This window comes from Natator depressus, chromosome 17 (genome assembly GCF_965152275.1).
Source record: "Natator depressus isolate rNatDep1 chromosome 17, rNatDep2.hap1, whole genome shotgun sequence".
In the NCBI taxonomy this organism is placed as follows: Eukaryota; Metazoa; Chordata; order Testudines; family Cheloniidae; genus Natator; species Natator depressus.
This window is the reverse complement of record NC_134250.1, coordinates 8,495,716-8,508,018: the sequence shown is the minus strand read 5'-3', so window position 1 is coordinate 8,508,018 and position 12,303 is coordinate 8,495,716. Positions and strand designations below refer to the sequence as shown.

At 43.7% G+C, this 12,303-nt stretch overlaps 1 protein-coding gene across 3 annotated transcripts in view; it reads right to left on the bottom strand.

The window, feature by feature from the left end:
- CUEDC1 (CUE domain containing 1) overlaps positions 1-12,003 on the bottom strand; it is an 87,521-nt gene extending 75,518 nt beyond the window's left edge. For all 3 annotated transcript variants that reach the window (XM_074974985.1, XM_074974983.1, XM_074974984.1), the window contains exon 1: positions 11,935-12,003. The gene's annotated coding sequence lies outside the window, so the exon portion shown is untranslated. The remainder of the gene's footprint in view (positions 1-11,934) is intronic.
- Positions 12,004-12,303: the final 300 nt, after the last annotated feature.

Sequence of the window (12,303 nt, the reverse complement as noted above, 5' to 3'; positions counted from 1 at the left end):
AAATCTGAGCAGCCGGTAGACATCACTGAGCACAGCAACAGGCAACTCAACTTTCGTTAGGTTCCCTCCTCTGCAATTTTCCCAATATGTTCCTAACCAGCAATTAGAAAGGGCTCTCCTACCCACACTTCCATCCAATTAGAATGGCTGTGTTTATAAAACAAAAACAATGCTGTGATGTTAATTAAATTAGCATGAGCCCCCTTCACTGGAGCAGGCAATCTGTTGCTTGAAAACTTGAATACAAGAAGTACACACAACAGATTTTCTCGACCCCCTGCCTCTGCTGAAATCTAGTGGTATGGAGTCATCAGCAGGCCCAATAATACTGACAGTTCTTATCTTAGCACTAGGCAACAGAAGAATGCCAGCAATGTGGCACACCTCTTGGAGAGCTGGTAGGAAAGCACCTTACAGTCTTCACTGGGATGGGGTCAGGTAGTACAGATCTGTGATAGGAACATGGGCCCAACGTAAAAGCAGTTCAAGTGGGAGGAGAATCCTACAGTTCTGTCATCATTTGGAAGTGAACACTAACACACATCTAAACCTAAAAAAATGGGTTCTGTCTCTAGTCCCCTCCCTCCTTTCTTCTTAACTTGTTGCTGGGGGGTAGGGGAGAGGGGATGATTAGTTCTCATGACTTCTATTACTATTTCTGTGCTTGCCACAAGCCTTTTCCCCTCCTAGACAGAGTCTCATCCCTAGCCCTCTTCCTTTACATTTCTTCCTGTGCATCCTGTGCCAGCTCAGATTCAACCTGGTGAAAGCTAACCTCCACAAGCCCACCCCTCTCTGTCCCTTCTGGAAATCTCTCTGCCCTGCACATCACCCAGGTGTGCAAATTTGGCATGTTAGACTCATCTCTCTCCATCTCCCACAATCTAGATTGTTGCCAAATCCTGTTAACTCTTCATTCCTAGCTCTGAAACCTCTGCCAGAGTGGAGAGATGACCAAAATGGGGGCAATCACCTACTCTTTGCTCTCTGAATAAAAATACTAAGTTCCTCCATAAGAAGCATTCCCCTTCCTAGTGTTTGCTCTTGTGCCCTGCTCTTCTCACCCATTATGACACTGTAACAGATCCATAAATACCTAACACTTCACAATTGTCTCTATTCCACACCTTACCACCACTCAGCAATTCATGGTAACAGCAGAGAAAAAACTTAGATGCTTCTGGCTCCCAAAACACTTGAGGAAAAAATAGACTCTCCTATAATGCCACAAGTACTCCTTTTCTATATTTTTTAGTGATTCAGGGCCCATGACACAGTTGTGAAGTTTCCGTTCCAACCAACAGAGGGCAATACATGCGCACACTCATGCGGGCACACACCCCCTCACCAGCTGTCTCACCAGCCATAGTTTTATGGCTCACTGATCTTACCTACATAACAAGTGGTGTTGCAAAAGGCTATTTAATATATTTTATACATCAAGTTTTAAAAGAGAAGGGGGCCTAAGGGTGGTAGGCACCCAACTTCCATTGAAATTTGGGTATTTAAAGCCTTTACAGATTCAAAGATTCCACAGCCTGAAAGGACATTATCATCATCTAGTCTAACCTCCAGCATAACTAGTCTTCAAAGGATAATATTTTTATTGCTAAATGTCAGTAAACATTGATTTCACAATACATACACAAACCAATGAAAAAATATTTCTATTCATGACAATCAAAATTTACAGACAGGCAAAGAAAAATATTGCTTGAGAACTTATTAGAGTCAAAATTCAGTAATTTAGACTTTGGACTTATACTTATTACAAATGGACTAGCAAATGAACATTAAAAATAAGTATATGTTATGTTGATTTACGGATATTTACTTTGTATATTTTAATGTGTGATGTTAACAGTTTGTGCTTCGTTTATAAAGTTTTAACTTTTTTAACTCTCAATGTCTACTCTCATAAAATGATTGTCTACCAATTCCATAATTTCCCACAACGGTGAAAAACTTAAATCAATTTACAAAAATTTTAAAATTTAAACCCTATAATTTCACGCAACTGTGAAAATTTAAAATCGATAAAAATCTTTTTTTTAAAATGCCTACAAATAAACATCTATAATACCTGTCAAAATAATTTTAAAAAATTAAAATCTAATTCTGCCAAGCATACGCATAACACAGGCCAAAGAACTTCAGCCAACAGTTTTGGCATCCAGCCCAATAACCATGCCTTGAACTATAATATATCTTTTTAAAAGAGATCCACTCTTGATTTAAAGACTTTAAGTGATGACAAATCCACCACGTGCTTTTGGCTCCTTTGGAAATTCCGGCCTAAACCATTAGATATGTCTCCCAATATTAGGAAATGTAACAATTTGTTTATATTTTTGATCTTACAAACAAAAGAAGTTTCCTTCCCTTTCCCGCAAGTCCTTGATTCACCTGATATTAGATATTTCAACAGCTACAGACCAAAGAACTTTGCCCAACAAGATTATTCTTGATTGGGCTCTTTGGCATTCAAATTAAATTTAAAAATAAAGAGAGTGATTGTGGCAACACAAACAATGAGCACCACTGAAGGTGCTGCTCCATCACAGGCGTTTGTCACTCGTAAAGCTGTCTCCAACTCTTTTCAACTAAACCACTCAGTTTTTCAGAGACAGATTTATGGCAGGCCATTGTGGGATGAACAGATGTCAGCTCTGCACAGCACCCAGTAGGTTTATAAAGCAATTTAACTCAACTAAAAGTCACTGAGCCAAATCCAACTCAAGCGTAAGGCTAAACTAAACTCAGCTCCCCCAACTCTAAGCCCTCCCTCTCTCTATCACAGTTGGAAATTTTCCTATCTTCCCCATCACCCAGGCTTGGAAATGTAGGCCCTGTTTCTGCAATGAGGCTCCACACAAGCACAGGGCCCTGTATGGAGTTGACTACAGGATCAGGGCCTTGGTATCATATTGGAAAAGGAAGATAACAGATGTCCAAGTGGGGAGTTGCACCCTGCTTACACCAGGTCCAAATTTGGTCCACAAACAACCCCTACCCAAAAAAAACCCCACATACCACTACAAAGGAAATTAAATTTAAAGGTAGACTGATCCCATGATCAAGGGTGATTAACCACCACAAAATGTCTGGCCTTTAGTACTTTTACCGTGACTAATCTATGGTTTTCACACATATTTGCCATGGCAGAGTTGCAACCCTAGTTCTAAACTAAGCCTATATTAAAGGAGATAGCACAGGTACTTAATCAAAAAGTTCCTTGCCTGTAAGGCTGCTTTGCATGGGTTTCATCAAAGGTAATTTGATCTTGGTAGGCCAACATTCCTAAAATAGTTGAGGGAATTCAAACATGAAATTAGGTTTTCAAGAGGGGATTTAAAAAAAAAAAAATAGGTCAAGCAAGTGTGAGTGATTAGAGTAACCCAGTATCCCTTTGTATAATTTAAATGAATCTCTGTAAAAATCTACCTTGCGTCAATGTAAAATAAATTAAATGCAAGAAGTTGCCTTAAGCGAAGATGTAGATATAAAATCCTTCTGCCAGGTGACTGAAGAGAGACCTTTTCTCCTCTGGCTTTCCTTGCTGACATCAAAACACATTTGTCTCCATCTGAAATCAGTTTAAGTTTCCAGCCTATTTTACAAGTCAAATAAACATGGAGCGCACTGAACACCACACATGACGAAAAGATGACAGAAATGCAAAACAAGCCAAAGAGCTCTACCGCGAGAAATTCCTAGTCTTCCAGGAACTTCACAGATGTTGCATCATTCTTCTAATCAAAGCAAAGAGACCTTACATTTAGTGATTAAATTATCTGACTCTTGCTTTATAAACAGCTAACCTGAAACCAGCGCTTACTGTTAATTGTAGCCTGCAGCTCTGCCCCGCTCTGCTCGCCAACTAATGAGACTCTTACCTTTCAACACAGAAGGTGAACTTCTACCTTTTCAGCCACCTCCCAGAAATAAAAGCCGCCCCACATAATTGTCCCTATGCGCCACAGCAGGAGAGCAGCATGGGGTGGAATGCTGATGCTCCTGTTCCCAAAAACAGGTCCCTGCCCCTGGAGCTAATCCTACAAAAAATAATATTGTAGTACGGTACAGTGATTGCACAGATCACTACAGTACGTTGCTGCAGGGTAGTATTTTGGATCATTACTGTAGAATACCATAATGTAAGGATAAAGGGAATCTTTCAGCTGTTAGCAGTATAGGGCCTATGATACACAGCTGAGAAGTCCTAAATGCATCCTGCACAGTGGGCAGTGGTACACACACACACACACACACACCTCTTTCATTGTATTCTTCTCATTTCTATGCCACCCTTGAGAACTGCACCGCATGGAACAGGCAACTGTGACACGGGCTCTAAGATGACTGAATTCCCACGCTTTTTTAAAATCAGAACCTGAAGAGACTGTAGCGCCAGTGCTCTCCAAAAATAGCCACCTACACAGACAGTTCAGTGGCCAGCTGAGCCACACTCACCTGACACCGAAACAGGGGAACAGAACTTGGGACCTTCCCCCTCCAGGAAAAAACATGCCTCTTCTACTTGACCACAAGCAAGATATCTGTTAGCCACCAGTACGCCACATCCACTTTGGAGGGCATAGCTGCCCCGTGGAAGGCCACAACATGATCGCATGCCCTTGGAAGGGCTTACATTCCACCCAGCAGACAGTAGCAGCACATGTGCTAGTCCAGGACCCTGACTAATATGCCTTCCAGCAGCATTCTCCTAACTGCTGTGTGGAATACGCTGCCCTGCTCTGGGGGTCAGTGACCAGCAGGAAGGAGAAAGCTCTGTGGCAGCTGGAAGGACAGCTGGAGAGGCACAAGGCAGGGAGACAGTCATTGAAGTACTTACTGGGGCCCACTGGATGTTTGAGCTGTTAGGGCCTAGCAGCCAAAGTGCCTTTATCACTTCCTCCCAGCTACGGTACACTAGGTGCACTAACAAGTGCTGTTTCAGGACAAAGGGATGATGCACCGCAGTGCTCCAGTGAGCCTACCAGGAAGCAGCCTTGCACCCTTTTTTCTTGCTTTTCTTCTAGGCTTAGCCTTTGCTGCTGTCATTTTTTTAAAACCCTGTGGCAACAGCAGGAGCAGGTAGGACTCCTGACTGCTGACACTTGTGGGACAGCTGCTGTTCCCAGAGGCACTGGGGGATGTGCACAGGACAGCATCAGTCTGCATGAGAAGAGCAGGAAGAAGTGCCCTCAAGGGGTTAGGACAGAGGACTGAGAATCAGGGCTGCTGTTTCTATTCTCGGATGTACTACCAACCTGCTGGGTAAGTCACTTAACCTCGCTGTGCCTCAGTTACCCATCGGTAACATGAGAGAAACAGTATGTACACACCTGACAGGAACGCTGTAAGGTTTAATCATGCTTTGGTAAAACACTAACAGGTCCTTGCAGGAAAGGTGCTACATCAGGCTCTGATCTAGAGCCTACTAAAATCAATAGGAGCCTTGCCATGCTGCTCAATGGGCTTTGCATTTGGCCCTCAACGCAGCCTGAAGCACGGCACGCACAACAGTGGAGCTCAACGTACTGTGCGTTCCAGGTCAGCACAGAGGGCAAACCAAACCAACAATCCAGAAGTGCAGCACGATGCAAAGAATGCAGCAGGCAAACAGTTAAATGGAGGAGCCAGGGCCGTCCTTACCCATACGCAAAGTACGCAGCTGCGTAGGGCACCAGGAAATTTGGGACACCAAATTTCCTGGTGCCCTGCGCAGCTGCGTGCTGATCCAGACCCTGCTCTGACTCTTCCCCAGGGCCCTGGCCCCGGCCCCTGCCCCTTCCCCGCCCACCCCAGCCCCGCCCATTCCCCCGCCATGCCTCTTTCCGCCCCTGCTCTGTCCCTGTCCCAGTCCCACCTCCACTCCCCTGAGCTCTGCAGCCAGGCTGGGCCTGCACTCACCAGCAGCGGGAGTGCAGCGACCTGGCCGCAGCCGCACCACCAATGAGTGCTGGGGGGTGGTTCCTCCCTGACCCCCAAGCCAGCCCCGCCCCCCTGCGGAGGCCTGGGGCTCACCCCCCCCCAGAGGCCTGTGGCCTCACACCACCCCCCTGGGGGGGGGGGGGGCTGCATAGGGCCCCAGAATAGCTTGGGACGGCCCTGGAAGGAGCACGTGATCAAAACCAGCCAATCCCTGGCCATGTAAATCCTTGAGTAACACTGCTTAGGCTGGGGTTATTTCTGTATGAATTTCCTAAATATGCCACTGAACTCAAGGGCACAGCTGGAACATTAAATGCAAGGGACAGCTGGCATGGCTATTCCTTCCCAAGGCACGCGCACACTTGTTTCTCTAGAGCCATTGCTTTATGGAGTCAAAATAAGCAGGAAGCAAGGATTTCCAAATTACAAGCGGAACACTTATTAACTGCAAAGCACAGAAATGTAACAAGACACCTTGTCCTTCTAGTTAAGCGTTAGTGGAAGCAGTTTAATTGAAAGAGACTAGGGTTTTCAAGGACTCATTCCTATCCTACAATGCTTAAAAATCTCCATTCTCCCCAGTGCATCCTTCCTCACAAAAGGGAGATGGGACAGCAGGGGAAAAAAGCCTGTTCTTCAAAAGCAGCCTTTAAGTCATGTTCTTGACAAAGCCTTATGAAAACAAAAACCAATGACACTAAGCTGAATCACTAACAGTCCACTATAAGCTTCTTAACGGACAGCAGTCCTGACTGGTTTACACGGACATCATCACATGCTGTCACTCTTGGCCACAGTCAAAGGCTACTAAATATTGACCATTCCCATCCCAGTCACCCTCCTTTCCTGGCACAGGTTTTTAGTTGTTCATTTCACTTCCTGGAACGTATGCTTTTTGTTCTGTGGATTCTCACGCCCCTCCCCTCCGCCCCCCACAGGAGGTCTTTGAAATTTGATGGCAGGCAGAGGCTGCACAGCTTTCCAAATACCTCCAGGACACACTGATGCTAAGCACCAGCCCATATGGCCCCTTTTGTTTATTTACATTAAAAATGATGTTCAGACAGGACCCAGTGCGGAGGTAACTTCAGTGGGGTTATAAGCAAAACCAAACCCAAGGTGATTACCAGTCCTGGGCCCCATCCTGCAAGGTACCGAGTGACCTTAACTCCCACTACAGAACCCTGCAGGATGAAGCCCTCTGTTAAGATCGCGCAGAGAAATAATTAATTCAGGGGAAGAATTCAGGGACAATTTATTCACATTTCCCTTGGTCCATAGATGGGCCACGCTGCTCTTGCACAGATGGGGGAATTCATCCACCACCACTGCAATATTCTCCTAAGCTTTCGCAGGGACCTCATGGAGGCCCCTCCACTCCTTAGTGGAGTCTGTGTAAGCGCTCGGGGGCAATAGGTAGCCAGGAGAAGGGTGGGTGGGAGAAAATTAATATTGTCCCTTCATCCACACTGCAGGGATCAGGGAGGAAAGAAAATTAATTCCTCACAGATTCCATGATAGAGGGTCTTTGGGGCAACCACTGACTGTGGGAGCCTGGACAGAACAACCTCAATGGAGTGCACAACCCCTGCTCCCCCAACCAGCAGAGCATATCTCTGCAAGAGAAACTTTATGTAGATTCCCTCCCCTTCAGACTCCCCCAGCAGGTTTTCCCACAGAAGCGGGAGATCAGGCCCTTTTTTAACTGCCTAATTTTACTTCCTCTCTTTATCCTATATTAGCATGACTGGTTTATTATTTGTATTACAGTAGTACCTTGAGCTCCCAGCTGCGACCAGGGTCCCATTGTCCTGGGTGCTGTACATATACATAGGAAGATACAGTCCCTGTCTCTGAGAGTTTATAATCTGAATAGACAAGACACTAACAGCAAAAGGAAGAATAATTATCCCTCTTTTACGAGTGGGGACTGAGGCAGAGGCATTAAGTGACTTGCCCAAAGTCACTCAGAATCTGTGGCATTGCTGAGAATTAAACACAAGTGTCCCAAGTCCCAGTCCAGGGCTTTAACCACTAGACCAGCCTTGCTCTATATTATTAGTAGTTCTTTTGTGTTGATTTCTCCCCTGTGCATGAGGCTTTTGTGCCTGTGACTGTTGTCCGATGAAGTGAGCTGTAGCTCATGAAAGCTTATGCTCAAATAAATTGGTTAGTCTCTAAGGTGCCACAAGTACTCCTTTTCTTTTTCCGAATACAGACTAACACGGCTGTTACTCTGAAACCTGTTGTTTTACTCGGATCCAAGGAGATAACCATTCAAAAAAGTAAAACAGCTGGGTCAATATTACCAATCTGGCTACAAAGTGTATTTAATATAGCATCTTGACTTTTTGTAAGTCCCCCTTCCACTACCAGCTAGTGAATTGGTGATTGCTCTCAGTCTGTGGTTACTTCTGATGTCAGGCTCTATGGAACAGTTGGTTATGCTACTTTAAAAATTAAACAAAAAATATTTTTGTTTAAAAAAAAATAATCTACAAAACATGCACACACCAGTCCGCTTTTTTTAAGTGATATTTACCCATAAAATGCTGCTTAAAATCCCCCAAACAGAGAACCAGAGGTACAATCCAGCAGAATGTTTAAAGTATCTTTGCTTTTTATAATAAGGAATGGATTGTTGTCCAGTGGATGGAGCAAGGGGGATTGGGACTCAGGGCTCCTGGACTCTATTCCCAACTCTCCCACTAACTCATTGTGTGACCTTGGGAAAGCCAGCAAATCACTTACGCATGTTCTTAAATCCCACTCAAAGTTTTAAACAGGGTTCACATACTTTGTGGAATTGAGGCCTATAACTCAGTTTACCTAACTGTGAAATGTAGACCACTTTTCTTATGGGGTGTTGTGCAGCATTGGTAACACTTGAAACACTTGTATGAAAAGCTATGCAGGTGTGAAATAGTAAATTTTAAATATATATATTATCGGTAAGTTATAAATACCACATATATGCGATGGTTATTACTATATCAGTAACTTAAATAGTGTTTTCATGTATGAAGGCAGTGTGATCTAGTGCATAGAGCTCTGGACTGGGACTCAGGAGACCTGCATTCTAGTCCTAGCTCTGCCATTGACCTGTTGGGTGACCCTGGGCAAGTCTCTGTGCCTCAGTTTCCCAATCTAAGTGATAACGATACTGACTACTCTTATAGATCTACTGATGAAGAACAGTAGGTAAGAGCTATTATTATGTGACAATATCATTTATAAATGATTTACTCTAACAATTTTCAGTAACTTTCTCTGTTATTCTTTATTTGTAGGTAATGGTTCTATTGTACTGTAAATTGTGTGCTGCATGCTCCATTCACATTGTGTGTATAGTAAAAATAACGTAGGCAGACAGGTCAGAGCAGCAGACGATGAGTTCTCAGATTTAACACATTGAAAATGAAATGTTTGTGAAGCTAAAACATTTCAACACTGCTCCTAAAGACCAAGTACAACAGAGAGAACCAGCAGGCTGCAGCTGGTTACTCTGAAGGGCCACCATTTTGAGGGGCAGAGGGGAATCATCTTGAACATCTATGTGGTAGGCACACATTTCTGTGAGCCCAAAGGCCTCAAAGCAGGAGACAAATTTCATTACAATTTATAATAAGGAGACTAGACACTGTTCTGTATAAAGCATCTCCCAGTGCTAGACAACAAGAATCATTTTGGGGAGCTAGGATTCTTCTGCATTGCAAAGCAATGTCACAGCTGGTTGCTTTAAATAAACAAACAAACAAACAAACAAACAAACAAACAAATCCTTGTGTGCAAATCCATTGAGATTCTGCCACAGTTGGGTGTTAGTTGATAAATACTGGGGGGAGGAGGGGACTCGATGCACAATTAGCCGGTTGGACTCATTGCCACAAGACGTCTTTTGAGACCAGGAGATTAGTGAGATTCAGAAAAACATAGGATGTTATATGGATAACAAGAATATCCAGAGTGGTTATATTAGGGACTTAAAAGAAAAAACAAAAACACAACACAAGAGTTTTGGAAGGGAGATGAACTATACTGCTGCGGGGCATAAACCAGCTTCTTTAAATTCATGGAGGTCAAGAAGAAACTTTCCATGGGGGCAGGTTATCCCATAGCTGCCTACTGTAGGGTTTCTTGCATCGTCCTCTGAAGCAGCTTATACTGACCACTGTTAGAAACAAGGTACTAAGACTAGGTGCACAGCTGGTCTGATATAGTATGGCAGGTCCTATGTTCCTGTGACCATGGCATGCACAGTCAAAACAGTGATCGTGTTTTTTGTAATCACTTCAAAGCCACTTATTGCTCGTATGTCACGTGCTGCTCTAGAATGCTTTCTTACTTCAGCTTACTCTTCCGTTCATATCTGGAGGCTCACTTATAAAAATCCATCTTTGAGCCCAGAAAAGTCCAAACGGGCATTCAGGTTTCAAAATTGGGAAACCACCATTTCTGTCATAAGCAATTATCCTGCAGCAGTAACATTTTGTATGGACATAGGGAATCTATTCCTAAAGGTTCCCACAGTGTTTCATAAACTATCCACACACACAGCACCACTGAAACACATCTACCTCTGAGGCAGCACTCAGGAGAATGGTGGGGAAGCAGGAAGAGAAAATTCTAGACCCAGGCAACTGGGAAAACCTCTGGGTCTATGGAAAATACTACGGGGGTATTATCTCCATTGTATCTTATATCTAACATATTGCTTTTCTAAGGGGTGAGCAGGCATTCTTTGCTGAAGGGAAAGCATTCACTGAACCATTTGTCTTAGGCGCCAGAAGTCAGATATCTTACCATGCAATCTAGTTAGCAAAGTAACATGCAATGCACAGCAGGTAGCGAGACAGATTGCAGATCCACACAGCACACCACATAGCAACACCTTCCAGCATCCCTAGGGCAGTGTCATCTAGTGGCTAGAGCACTGGATTGCAAGTCTAGACTCCTGGATTCTACTCCTGTCTCTGCCTCACTGCAAGACCTTAGGCAAGTCACTTAACTGTGCCTCAGTTTACCAATCTGTCAGTCGTGTATAACACTCACCATCCATATAAGGGAGTTTGTCAGCCTTAAAAAAGCCTCAGATGTATTGAAAGTTCTCAGCCTCATATAATACTTTAAACCCTTCCACCTAAGTGCAAAATCTCCTCCTATTCCTCAGCATTCAGCTACTATTCCATCATTATTTCTAAATCATTCAAACAATAAATAAGATGCTGCAGCCATTTCCTGATTGGACCTTTCCCTGTGCATTATATTCCAACAATTCTCAAAGAATTGTTTGTTTAGTTTAAACTGGATTCGGACACCACTGTTTAACATCTGAAACACGCTAACGCTTCATATTCATCAGTGTTCAGGGTTGAGCTCAATATAAAGACTCACATGTGCTATGGCTTTTACTCAGACACACCACACTGCCAAGCAAGTGGCTTGCACGCAGTTGTATAACCAAGTACTTAGAGCAAGTTCCTATTTGGGGAAACCCAGCTGCAGTTGTAATGCAAAGCCCCTGTGCCATATGTCACACAAGCCCATCTTTAAATACTTATCCCTCTTCTTTTGTGCTATGTTCCAGCATAAACCCTTACTGGTTCCAAAAACAAAACAGGAAGCCACGTGTAGTAAAAGAAAATCATTCTTTAGAGACAGAGGTAATCAGCCACCCTTGGGAGCCAATAATGAAGGTCAGAATAAATATAGGGATCACCTCTGGAGCAATTTTCAGATTAGACGTGGTCAGCAACCGCTAAACTGTAAGAGAAAATGAAAGATAATCCACTGTGGGGGCAAGGGGAATCTTTAATACTTAACACCCAAACTCTTCTAGGGCTAATTATCTTGGCTGATTTTCAAATGTTAATTTGCTATTTCAAGTCAAGAGCCTCAGAAACTGAAGATGGGAATGACTTACTGGATCTAGACAGTACAGGACTGTTTCCCTGTAGTTTTTCGTTGAGCAGGTAAATAAGGAATTACTTGGCTTACCCTGCAACTCTTGCTGAAATCAATGGAGCTGTGAACGCTCACCGCTTTGCAGGATCAGGTCCTCCTTGCCTTCAAAATAACAAAGAGGGGGTGATTTTGTGAGAACGTGTCCAAATAATAACAACGATCAGGAAGCACAAAAGACTATTTTCCCCTGGTTGGTATAATTACAAGTTAAAATTTGTCAAACTGTTTGAAACATAAAGAACCATCCTGGCTTGAGTTTGGAGAGGGCCAAGCTCAAAATAAGTCATGGCCAGGTGGGTGACAGCACAGAAGTTAACTGAACTCCTGTTAACATTTCTATGCTCCTTCAGATTGGGGACCATCACCACTGTATCAGAGTGCCTATTTTATCAAAGAACTGCA